Genomic DNA, 12,188 nt, shown 5'->3' on the forward strand with positions numbered 1-12,188 from the left:
ACTACTTCTCTCTTTTTTTAATGTCTTTATATTCCAGATTTTTTTTTTCTTTTACTGGTTTGCAACCTCAGAGAGTTCCTAGATGTTTTAAAACTTAACTTATTTATTTTAAGATAAGTGAATACTTTTTATTCTCCTACTTTCTGGAGGAAGGCACACGGCTTGCAAAGGTGCAGTTCAAATGAAAATGCCAGAGTGACTGCAAAATGCTGAATGTTAGCATTTTGTGAAATTTTTTTTTGCTGACAAGACTCAGCAGTCCTGGAAAGAATATGAACAAATCTGATTAGAGGGCTTCCAATAGCGCAGCAGTGACTGCCTCAGCAAAGGAGAGACTGCTACACTTTCCATCTGCTGGTTTGCTTTAGAGGTGCTGATAGCAGACCTGTGGAGGGTGTTTTTGTTTGTCCTTTATGCACTAAAGATGCCTTTATGCTGCATGTGGCAGTCTGGTTCCATTAAACTGGTGACTTCTGTTGTGTCCCTCTGAGCAAGTGAATGAAGTAACTCATAATAATTTATATAAAAAGAAGAAATAAAGAAGAAACCGACTTCTGCACTGTTGGTTTTTTCTTTCACCCTTTAGAGAAGTTGGTGTGTGAGAATTTGAGCTAATTCTATATCTAGTTCAGACCTGAGGCTGTGAACACAAAATGGTTTCTTACTGTTAGGTGAGAAGTTGCAGCAAATTCAACAGCTTGCCTGTTGTTTGGAGCTGAAAGTCCAACAGAAGTGCATCTGCATCCAGAAATACAGTTGCTAGCACATAAGTTTGAGTTGGTGTGAGTTGGCTTTTCGAAATTGGCCACAAATTTCAGCCACACTTGAGCTACTGTCTGTGCAATTATAGCATGTGTTACTGAGAAATGAGTGTGAATAACCTTACAGTATGGTATTCCTTTGACTCAGTATTCCTTTGACTCAGCCACAGGTATCAAGGGAAGTGTTTTCCTGATGGGTTGGACCTCCACCACTGAATCTCATGTCCTCATCCTGTCTCCTGGTAGAGCAGTAGAGGTCATGGCAGACCCTGCTGTCTGTATAGCCATGCTTGCACGCAGTAAATTAAGAATTCTTGCCTTTTTTAGCAACCATGTGGCAACGGCAGATTTTAATAGCTTTCTCAGAAAAACTTTGTGACCACAGCTGGCTTTGAAAATCCATTTATTGAATGTAAAATCTTGTAAACCTTAGAAGTAAGAGTAACGCAAATAGTAAAACGATTTTGTATATGAAAGAATTTATGTAAATAGTATCTTCTGTGAATTCGTTACACTGTTTTCCCACCTGTGAAACATAATATATTTACAAAGAATGCTCATGTTTATTCTGTGGCAAAATCTTTTCTGTAATGAGAATTTGATTGTATGAACAGCTGATATTCTCAGTGGGAAAGTTAGACGTGGCATGCTGGAGTTCAGCTCAGTTCCATCAAGCATTGCTGTCTCTAAACTAGAACAAATCCTGTATCTTGGAGAGTGCTGCAGTGGTGTGGTGATGCTTCTTAAAGGTTTTTAGGCACTGGCATGAATATAATTAAACATTTGAGGTTAAATCCTCGAGTAGGTTTTATAACAAATAGCAGCGTAAAACCTTAGTTTTGTAAAAATAAAATAATATCATTTCAATATTTCCTTTTTTTTTTTTAATAAACTAAAACATCTCTGGTATAATCACATTGTGTGTCATGGATATGAAAACAGGAGATAAGATATGGTTCCTGTTTTACAGTTTTCCCCATGTGCTTGTATATAAAGATGAAAGATAATTGCTCTGCTTATAGAATAAGTATGTGTGCAGAGACTGAGTAACATCAGCGTTGTTTAAAATGCAAAGATTCAAATAGAGAGGTGCTTGCAGTCAAATTCTCCTTTCTTGGCTTATTCTGCTCGGTCTCCAGTGTTCACACAACTGACAGCCATGCTGGAGCTCCAGGGAGGGAGGTTGGGACTAAAACCCAGAGACTCAGGGAACCACTAATGCCCACCTTCCTCTCCCCCTTAATTAGGATAGGAGGGTAAGCTTATGTCATAATAGTATGCCTATTCCTAAAACCTGCACTGATGAAGGTTAAAGACAAAGATCTCCCAGTAAGGTGGGAGCTTTCCTGGCATTTGTGAAGGCAGCACTATTGCCATAGGAGGCTGCTGTGTAATGAACAGATGGATAGAAAGGTGTTACTCAGTTTCAAATGTCATTGCACATCGCTAAAGGCATTAAAGGTCTGCCTTTATTACACAGCTCCAAGAAATGAGGAGGAGCCATTTGGGGTGCCCAGCCTTTAATATTTTTGTTCTCTGTTCATGGGCTCATTTGTCAAACTCTGGGAACCTAGATTGGTCCAAGATTTTAAATCATACTTGGATAGCCATTTGTTGCTTACATTTTTGTTGGAATGCACGGTAAGGTGTTCAGCGAAAATTGCTGTACAAATACAATTCTCATTATTATTCCTCTAAGATGTGTAATCTATGAAGAAAATGTTGTTTCAGCTGGAAATCCTCCCTATCTGCTGATGCGAGGATAATTTTTTCCTCACTTCTTTAAATGTCAGATCCCTGGCTGGAATTAGCAGTGAGGGAATTGGCTGTGCTGGGAAAGGATGATTGTTGGCTCCAGAGCTTGCTGCTTTTTTTTTTTTTTTCTTTGTGAATCTAACCTCAGAAGCTTGGAAATATAGCTAGAAAAGCAGGAAGGATTCATTTCAAGCGAAGGTGTTTTTTTTTTTTCCCCATTTTTTTTCTTATCTCAGTATTCAACTCATTAGTCCATAGATTCAGTAATGCCACAAGATATCATTCAAGTTGCTGATCAAAATACAGGTCTTTGATACGTGAAATAGCTTTCTGAGCTCGCTTGCAGCTGTGGTGCCCCCAGAACAAGTCAGCCCCAAGGAAGGTTTAAGGCTGTTGGGAGCTTTGGTGGAGGGAAAAATCAGAAATAGGAATAGAAGTGTCTCTCTGAGCGTGTAATCGTCATTTCAAGGCTACAGCACTTGAATTATTAGACTGTCTAGCTTTGTCTGTGTGGGCAAACAGAGGGCAGGTAGCTTGCTTTTAACAACTGTTAGGATAAATTAAATAAGAAATGAAACCAAAAATAAATTCATAGAAATCTAGCTTAGAGCCAGATTTGGCTCTGAAATGTAATCAAGACAAATCAATAACAGTCATACAGAAACATACTCTCATTTCATAGACCTAGGTCTACTCGAAGGAAACAACAGCCCACATTGTCTCAACTGAAGGATGGATATTCTACAGATTTTTGTAGGAAGAGAGATTTCTGTTAAATCCTATGGAGAGACCAATAGAATTTATGTTCTGTACAATTTTTCCATGAAGTGGAAGGAGGAGAGAAGGTATTATTTAGGGAAAAAGGTGAGAACGATATATCAAATCATTTTGCTGATTTGTATACAGCTTCATATACAGTTAAGAAAAACAAAGCTGCAACTGAATTAGACCAAAACGAGCTGTGATGTCTGGTATTAGGATGATGCTGACTCTCCCAAGAATTTAAATACGAAGTATCTCTGTATGTGTCCCAGATGCTGACAGACACTGTGTAAAGGCTGGGAGTGAAACAAAGACCTTAACAGACAAAGAAGTGTAGGCCTTCACATTGCAATCCAAACAACTCCTCTCCACAGATGTACTACCATCTATTTGAGATTACTTGAAGCACACAAACCCAAATGGGATTGAATCAAAAGGAAACAAGTAAAATGCGGTATCTTGTTGACATTTATATTTTCCTTGCTTGACTTGCACAGTGGAACAGGCTGAAGAGACATCAAAAATGCAGAAGTCGGATAGCCCAGCAGGGGTATACCTTCACATTTCTCTGATCAATGGTACCTGAGATGCTAGGGTAATTCTGTTTTATCCATTGCTTTTGTGCCTAAGACAAAACAAAACAATGGGAAATAACAGACAGCTCTCTCCTTTCTTTCTAAGTGTGTGTGTATGAAGTATGTCCAGTCCGATACTGTTTTTTCATAGGAACCTAAGTTGTCCCTTCTAAAAGGAGGTGAGAACTGGAAGAAGAAAAGAAAGAGGAATGTTGACACTATATAATTTTAAATATTTCTCATGTCTAAACCTCTTTATTTAGGAGCTATTTCTATTCAGTAGTAACAAAAGAAGAAAGCTGCCAGATTTGGAAACAGAAATTAAATACCTAAAGTGAGATGTGAATACTGCCCTAACCTCTATTTGAATAAGTGATTTTCAAAAGTGCTGGGTGCCTGGTTGCTTCCTCTGACAATTTGCATCCCCTGATGGCTGCTTACCCACCACAGCTAACATCTATTGCCAAGGAAACCTTCAAAACTTTACTCTCCCCATAGGCTTTTGTCATCTTTGAAGGCAGAACAAGAAGGCTCTGCAAGAAAGTGTTTCAGAGAAACCGGGTCCAGAGGTGGATTAAGCACTGTGTGTATCATGTCAGTAGTATATCACGTGCATGAAACGTATGACTTTAGATGTGTATAGATATTCCTTTATGTATTCGTGTAATATTGTTTAAAGTTGGTATTTCTGAAATGAGTTTTCATGAAATAGTTATATATTTAGGGAAAGAACGTTAAGGAGAAGTTGGCTTACATCCCTCATGCAGCAAAATGCTACCTGAGCTCTCTAAGAACGCCTCTGCCTCCGTGTGGTGATGAAATCTGAGGTAGCAGAGGAGCAGGAAGACATTTGCGTGAGCTCTTTGGATGCTTGAACACAGGCATATACTAGATTGAGTGCTGCTTTAAATTTGCAAGAATGAGGTAGTTACTCTTGAACATAAATGTCATACAGTCCAGCACGTCAATCACAAATTTTATAGAACCAACTTCAGAAGGGACTTGACAGCCATTGGGAGCAGGAAACAAGGCCAGACGTGTGTGTCCTGCAGTTCTATCTGTGGGATTTCCCTATCTGGTAGTGAAAACGGTAGAGCTTCCTGCAGGGTGCCTATTCACTGTGAGAGAAGCTTTTAACTGCTTTGATTTCTCTTCCTCCTTAGGAGCAAGGTGGAGAAGGGTGTGGAAACCACACTACGTATTTCTGTGGAAGTGAACATGAGGGATACTGGAAGACTTTTGTGATATCTGACTCATTAAGCTGATGTAAGTAGAAGTTCCTTTTAGGTCTGGAGATCACCAGGAACAAATACTGTCCAGACACCAGTAGCTTTTGGTAGATGGGTGAAGGATATGCTTTCTGAGCAACTGTCTGCAGGATACTAGTACCACTGAGTTGAGAGATTCAGATGGCCAAAGGTACTGCAAGGAACATAGGAGGGTTTTACATTGTCCACATAACTTCTTTACTATGCTTCATGTTTAAATATACATTTGTGTGTGTGTATATATATATATTCTAATTGCTACAGGGCTCTGGCATATAAATTAGCAAGGAGATTTCTTCCATGTACTGTACATTTAGGAAGGGTGTTTTATTTTCCAATTTATATGGGAAGTATCTTAAACGTGGCAAGCTGTATTTTGCCTGATCTCCTGATAGCCTGTGATCGGCTGATTGTATTTATCTCTCAGGGATGGAAATGGTCCTACTTTGGAGTATACACCAGATTTTGTTATGAATATTCATATTCCTACGTGTTTCTGATGATTAGTTTGACATCCCGTTGTGTGAGTTAACCTTGTGAAAATAGCTATGGAATAATAATGACAATACGGTGTTTGGAGCAAAGAAAGCAGTGCTGATTTGCAGGTGATAAATGCGAACAAAAAATTACCATAGAACAAGTTCAAAATTATTTGGTCAAAATAGTTTACATTTGCAGTGAAGCCTGAAAGAGACTGTTTTTTAGCCCGTGTCACTCGTACCACATCTTCCTGGGGGTCTTGCTGCAGGGGAGGCACTGTCTACATAAGATTGTGGTGACTGTTGAGGAGCTTGTGAAAAAACTTTAGAAGCAGTCATTGGAAGGCAAGCCTTTACCTCTGTTGTTAAAATGTAGGCGCAGTGTCAGGGATGACTACCAAATACTGTCTTGCTTAGAACGTTTCTCTTAAGCTTCCACAGCTTCTTTCTGAAGCTCACTGACAACCTTTTCTATGCTTGAGAACTTCCTCTGTGGCTGAGCATCGCTGTCAATATTTTCTTCTCTGCTTTGCTAGGCTTATGCCTGCAGTGTTTTTTCCCCAGATAGCTTATTGGGTGGATTATTTTTGAATCCATGAGTTACCTTGGAAGAGCTGATGCAGGATTTTTGGATGAACGTGAGAGAAAACACCAGAAGAGGTACAAGTGTATTGCAAGAAACACGTAGACTCTCCTGGGCACACTTAAGAAACTTGGTGGAGAAACTCTTGAGGCAGAGCCCTTCTCACGTTCTTACTAAAGGCTGAGCTGGCATCTGCTGGCACAACTTGAGAGTTCCCAGAGGGTATCAACTGCTGTGAGAGTAAGCCCCTCTTTCTACCTGGAATTTTGTATACTCCATATGGAGTACTGCACTGCATATTTCCCAGTTCTTCTGTGGCTTCTTACTTGATGGTCATTTGCTGTCTTGTTTGTGATGGGAACTCCTGGGAGGTTGTGTGGCTCAGCCCAGCCCTGTGTCATGTGGCGTTAGACTGTGTGGAACTGTGGATGTCAGACATCCTTTCTTTTCATTGAACCCTATGAACGTCTCCGTGTTGAGGAAGGAAACAATGTCTTCCAGCGAAGGCAGGGCTGGGGGTGGTAAACAGTGTGACACAGGGTGCGTAGGAGGGCAGAGGCTCCGAGCTGATTCATGCCACCCGCAGCTCGTGTTTGCATGGCGATGAGCATCAACTCCAGCCTAAGGACTTCTGGTGAGCAAACAAACAAGTGCAGCTTCAGGCATGGTAGCAACCTGCTTCGCACAACTGCACCTCTGTGCTTCCTCTGTGTGAGTCAGGCTGCTACTGCAGCTTGGATTTGCCAATCTCTCATTTCTGCCCACGCGAGGGGACAATTTCATGTACAAATGCTTGTAGAGGCACATACAGCCAGCAGACCTGAGTCATTTGGGATGAGGAGTATTAAGCAGGTTGTAACTTCCCCAGGCCAGTTAAACAACTCGTTTAGAGATTTCTGTCAGCTGCAGGACTCTTTGCAGAGCTTGATCTCCTGCTGTCACGCTCACCCAGGGTTGGCTGCCCACGGAGAGCTTGTGGAGCTGCATGCAAGTAAACATGCCACTCCTCCTGAGTTACACAGCCATATGCCTTGAGAACAGTACCTGGTGTCAGTGCTTCACAGGTTTTCTGCTTTTTCATGCAAGATGTTTTTCAGTTGTCAGTGGAAGAGAAAGGAGAATTTTTGGGGGCAGCGGAGGGAAACAAAAACGTGCACCTGCCAAATGCAGCACATGGGTACAGATCTTCATCCCATCCCACAGCGCTGTGCTCCTGTTGCAGTGCTCCACTCAGCTTCCTTGCAGTTCTGCTGCCAGCTTTGCCTCTGTTTCAGTATCTATAGATGGGCATATTTTTCCCAATTTCTTCTGTTGTTTTGTGTTTCATCTCTTTTTCCCTTTTCCTCTCCTGCTTTATTTTTGGAGTGAAATGAGAGGGAAATTTGTTCCCACTGAAAGTGAACTTAAAGAGGAGATAAGAATAAGATAGGTAATGGAAAGGAAAATGGAGAAAGTGAGAAGAGAGATTTGGCTAGAAAAGTGGGGGGTAGAAAGAGGCTCAGAGGGTCTGGAAACAGCCTGGATTTGAAAGTGGAGTAAATGAAGAATCAGATGAGGGAGAATTATTTCCTCTCCATTACAGTGGAATAGACTCCGTGCTGCATAAGTAGCTGCTGTCAGATGGAGGCAGACATTTTAAACATCTTACTTTTTTTTGTGTCTGTTTGTAGATATGCTGGCAAAAATAGAAATGACACCTTAGCAACTCAGTGTATTGAAGATTTACCTCATCCTTTCAATAGACAGTAGAAAGCAAGCAACTGTGCAATCCTGGTGGGTCTCCAAGCCCACTCGCAGCCCACAGTGTGTGAAGAACAGAGGGGTTTTTCATGCTTGTGTTCTTTTATTCAATGGTCTCTCTGCAGTCAGGAAAAGACACAACAGGCAAAAGTACAGCTGGCACACAGCACAATAAATGAGTAATTTTCACTCAGCAAAGTTCTCTAAATGCTGCCATGTGCCAGACTCTGTGGAGCCATTTCTAAGATCTCAGAAGAAAGATTAAAAACATCTCAAATACACAGAATTGACAGGAAAGCAAACTTTTCTGTGGAAGGGACACAAGAAGCCAGATGGTAAGTGTTGCACAAAGACAAACAAATCTAGACTCTGAATTCCTAAGGAGTATAAACCTCTGCAGAGAAATTAAATTTCTCTGAAGGAAAGTGAACTTTATGCAAATTCACACCCTGTCATAATTCTGTCATGCAGAACAAAGATCTTGTAATTTCCCAAAGTTGTCCTTTCCCTACCCTTCTGAAAATGTGTTCAAAAGCATAACATAAGCAACATTTTCACTGAAGCAAACTGGTAAGGAGGGGGAGCAATTATATTTAGCAAAGGGGAATCAATTAGTGGTTAACTGTGTTCCTTTTGTTATGAGTTGAAATAATTCTGTATCCACACAATCGTTTGTCTTTTGTTGCTGCTTTTTACATAATATAACCTGCTTATATTATGATGCAGCCAGCTCTTAAAAGGAGAATGTGATGGATGGTCTGTGGCTTGAATTCACAGAATTTCAAATATGTTCGTACATGCTTAAGAAGAAATTGATTGAGGTGCATTAATACACACGTTATTTAAATTCCTTGACCAGTGAGCAGCAGTAATAAAGTTTAATAAGATGTTGGCTTGCATAAAGTGGGCTGTATGTCTAAGAGTGTTATGCTGTCACTTCATAGAACTCATTTTGTCTTCATCTGACATTTATTGCCCAACTTAGCTCACTCTATTTTGAAGAAAGATGTACTAAAATTGTAGAGCATGTGTCCTAGAGCATCTACATGACAAACAGAGTGGAAGGATTTATGTATGAGGAAAGGGATTATGCAAGTTTACAGGGCTGTGAAGAAACCATCTGTAGGGACATAATTGACATAAAGGTAGAGGGATTATAAACTTAAGAGATTGTATTTAAACATTTGTTATTACGTTCTGATTTTAGCTTAGCATCTAGGACCCCGTGATGGTCTTTTCTATGCATGATATGGCACACTGTGAGAAGATTAACAAATCAGAGTGGAACTTGGGAGAATGAATTAGCTGTAAGAGATTTGAATTGTTCTAATCACTCACAACTAAAGTGGCAATTATCTTTATCTGCTTTTCAGTCTATATATTAAAGTTCATTTCTCTGACTTTAAATTAGAATTGAGTCTAAAAGAAAAAGTAGCTTGCTTTTTCTGGGTGTAACAGAATCAGCTGTTAGGGTAAGAATGAATAGATCTGGGAATAGAAGGAAGTATTTGCTTTATTTGAGGCTGTGGCCTTACATAATTATAGGAAGTAATCAAGCCTTTTTTTTTTTTTTTTTTAATATCCTTGAAGCTGGAAGCATGGAACATATTGCAGTATTTCAGGAGTCTTCATGTTGGTTTCACCCCTTTCTTGCACAAAAGTTATTTAAAGTTAAGAGTGAATTTACAGAAACTCAGCAGTGGGTGGCTGAGCAGTTATCTAGCAGTTTCTTGAGGGATTAACTTGTAGTTACGATCAAGAACTGCATATGGTATTGCATTTTTTTGATGGACTGATGATTTCTGTTAACTCTTGATAACTGTGATGTCCTCAGCCATGTTAACATTGACTTTGGGCTGTAGATGTTTTTCTCACTAGATTTATTATATTGCTATTTGTGTCTTCTCATCATTGATGCTCTTTTATATCTTCATCAATGACATTGACTGTGGGGTTGAGCGCATCCTCAGCAAGTTTGTGGATGCCACCAAGCTGTGGGGTGCAGTCAACACACCCAAGGGACGGAATGCCATGCAGAGGGGCCTAGAAGGCTTGAGCAGTGGGCCCAGCTGAACCTCACGAGGATCAATAAAGCCTCATGCAAGACCTTGCACCTGGGTTGAAGCTACCCCTAATATTGATATAAGGTGGGGGATGCAAGGATAGAGCATAGCCCTGCCTAAAAGGACTTGGGGGTACCAGTGGATGGCAAGCATCAATGTCTGTATTTTTTTCTGTCATCAGTTGAATAAAGCTTAAGGAAGTCACTGCAGGTGTTAGATGCAGCATAAATGAATATGCAGGAAGAACTGTGGTGGATTGAGTGAAAGGGGATATCAGAAAAAAGTGGAGATAGTTGTGATTCTTTGTTCTTGATTTGAAAAAACAGATTATCACCATTTTGATATGCTGTACCAGTAGCACAGGAGTGCATGTTCATCATTGTGGATGGATGATGAAATTTGCAATGAAGCCAACAAATGATGAGTGATGAGAAGCAATTAAAAGCACAACCCAAGATATTTATAGTTCATTGGTGCTGCCATACAATCATTGATAAGTAGTTAATGCTCATGAAATAAAGCTGCAATTATTCTGTAACAGGTGACGTCCAGCTGTAAGCATCTTTGTGTAGAAGAGAGTTCAAGAAAAGCTCTTTTAGATCTCTTTGGAAGAATATGGATCTGATTTTCCTTTCTTCTGTTATACTTGGGATGTTCTTATAGCTGAGAAGACAGGTGCTGAATCAAACAACGGGTTCTTGAGAACAAGGGCCAGATCCTAGGTTTTTCAGTGGCAACTCAAGTTCTCTTCACCAGTGAGAGAAATGGAAGGAGTGTGGGTTAATGGCTCTGTAACCATGCATGGAGAAGAGTGTAGGAAAATGCTAACTTTTTTTTGCTTAGCTTGTTATTTACCTTTTGTGAAAGGTCTTCTGTGAGGCACCTGGTAGATGTGTTACTCCCAGTTTTCACAAGTTTATTAGCTAGCAACTTAAAACTTCTTAGGAATTTTACTTTCTTTCCTTTCATGTCTGTTTGCTATTTATGAAATGACATGAAGGAATACAAATTTTACTGGTATCCCTGGAGGTGGTACTGATGTACAAGGAAGCGTGTTGACTTCTCTTGCAACCCATGAGCGATGTGAGAACTTTTACTTTGTTAGAGGGATGGTGGAGATGGGAGCAAATTTAACCTGGTGGAGAACTGTTCAGCCCTAATCATTACGTTACTTGTTCTGTATGTGTGATCTGTCCCCCACGTGATACTTTCTCACACACCAGAGCTGCTGGACATCAGATCTGTTTCTGTAAGAGCTGATGTTGTATTAGTGTATCAGTAATAGATTGATTTCTTGCTGCCTTTTGCAGGAAAATACTTTTTTCCTTTCTACTCCTCTGCATAAATCTAAAATTAAAATGACTGGAATAGATCAGTTAAGATTAGTGGGGAAAAAAAAGAAGCGACATATTTTGTGATATAGAAAACTAAAATAGATTAGTCAAGTTGCTTCCTCCAGGGCCTTGCTACCGTGATTCTGCAACACAGTAAAAGGATAAAACACAGAGTAGTAATAGAAGGCTAAAAAAAATAAAATTGCCAAGTCTTTGTGAAGCAAAATTGCTGTACAAAAGAAGTCTATAGTCATGGGAGCATCAATAACATATTGTAATCATAAGAAACTATAACTACAGTAAAATAATTGTTGTTGATTGATTTCAGAGACACTTATTACTAGCTCTGTGGGTGTTTTGTCACATGTAATATAGGAAGGACCTCTGCAGTGAAGTATCCTGGTGGGAGTGAGTTGTTCAGCCTTAGAGACCTGTTAAAACTTTCTGTAGTTTGGTTTCCTGAATATTTTAAGTGCCTTCTCTGTGGATTTGCTGACAAATTCCTTTGGGAGTTTTTGTCAACATGTTAAAATTGTTGAAAAAAACTTTTGAGCAGCTTTTGTTTCATGTCTTTTTGTAGAAAAATCTTTTTGGTGTCCTACGTTTCAGTATCCCTGCTATGTCTGTTTTATCGTTAATTGTCAGGAGGCTTAGGCTGTTGTGTTCTTTTGCTAGCCTGTTGCATGACTTTGCCCAGGTTCAGTTTGTTGCAAATGAATGCATTTAGTCAACTTAAACTTTAGAAGTCAAGACTGATCCAGAGTGCATTTTGGAAAATACCAGGTGTAGTGTATAATGGAAAAGTAACCTCTCTTAGAAATTAAAGGCATGAGGTTTGGAACTGAGAAGTAGAACAGCTGTACAGGAG

General features: G+C 39.9%; 1 long non-coding RNA gene across 8 annotated transcripts in view; it reads left to right on the plus strand.

Moving 5' to 3' along the window:
* The window catches only part of LOC116226166 (uncharacterized), a 211,643-nt gene that overhangs the window by 121,623 nt on the left and 77,832 nt on the right, over positions 1 to 12,188 (plus strand). For all 8 annotated transcript variants that reach the window (XR_016465820.1, XR_016465819.1, XR_016465823.1 and 5 more), the window contains exon 3: positions 5,017 to 5,119. This is a non-coding gene — a long non-coding RNA (uncharacterized LOC116226166). The remainder of the gene's footprint in view (positions 1 to 5,016; positions 5,120 to 12,188) is intronic.

This window comes from Phasianus colchicus, chromosome 4, assembly GCF_987193195.1.
Source record: "Phasianus colchicus chromosome 4, bPhaCol1.hap1.1, whole genome shotgun sequence".
Classification (NCBI taxonomy): domain Eukaryota; kingdom Metazoa; phylum Chordata; class Aves; order Galliformes; family Phasianidae; genus Phasianus; species Phasianus colchicus.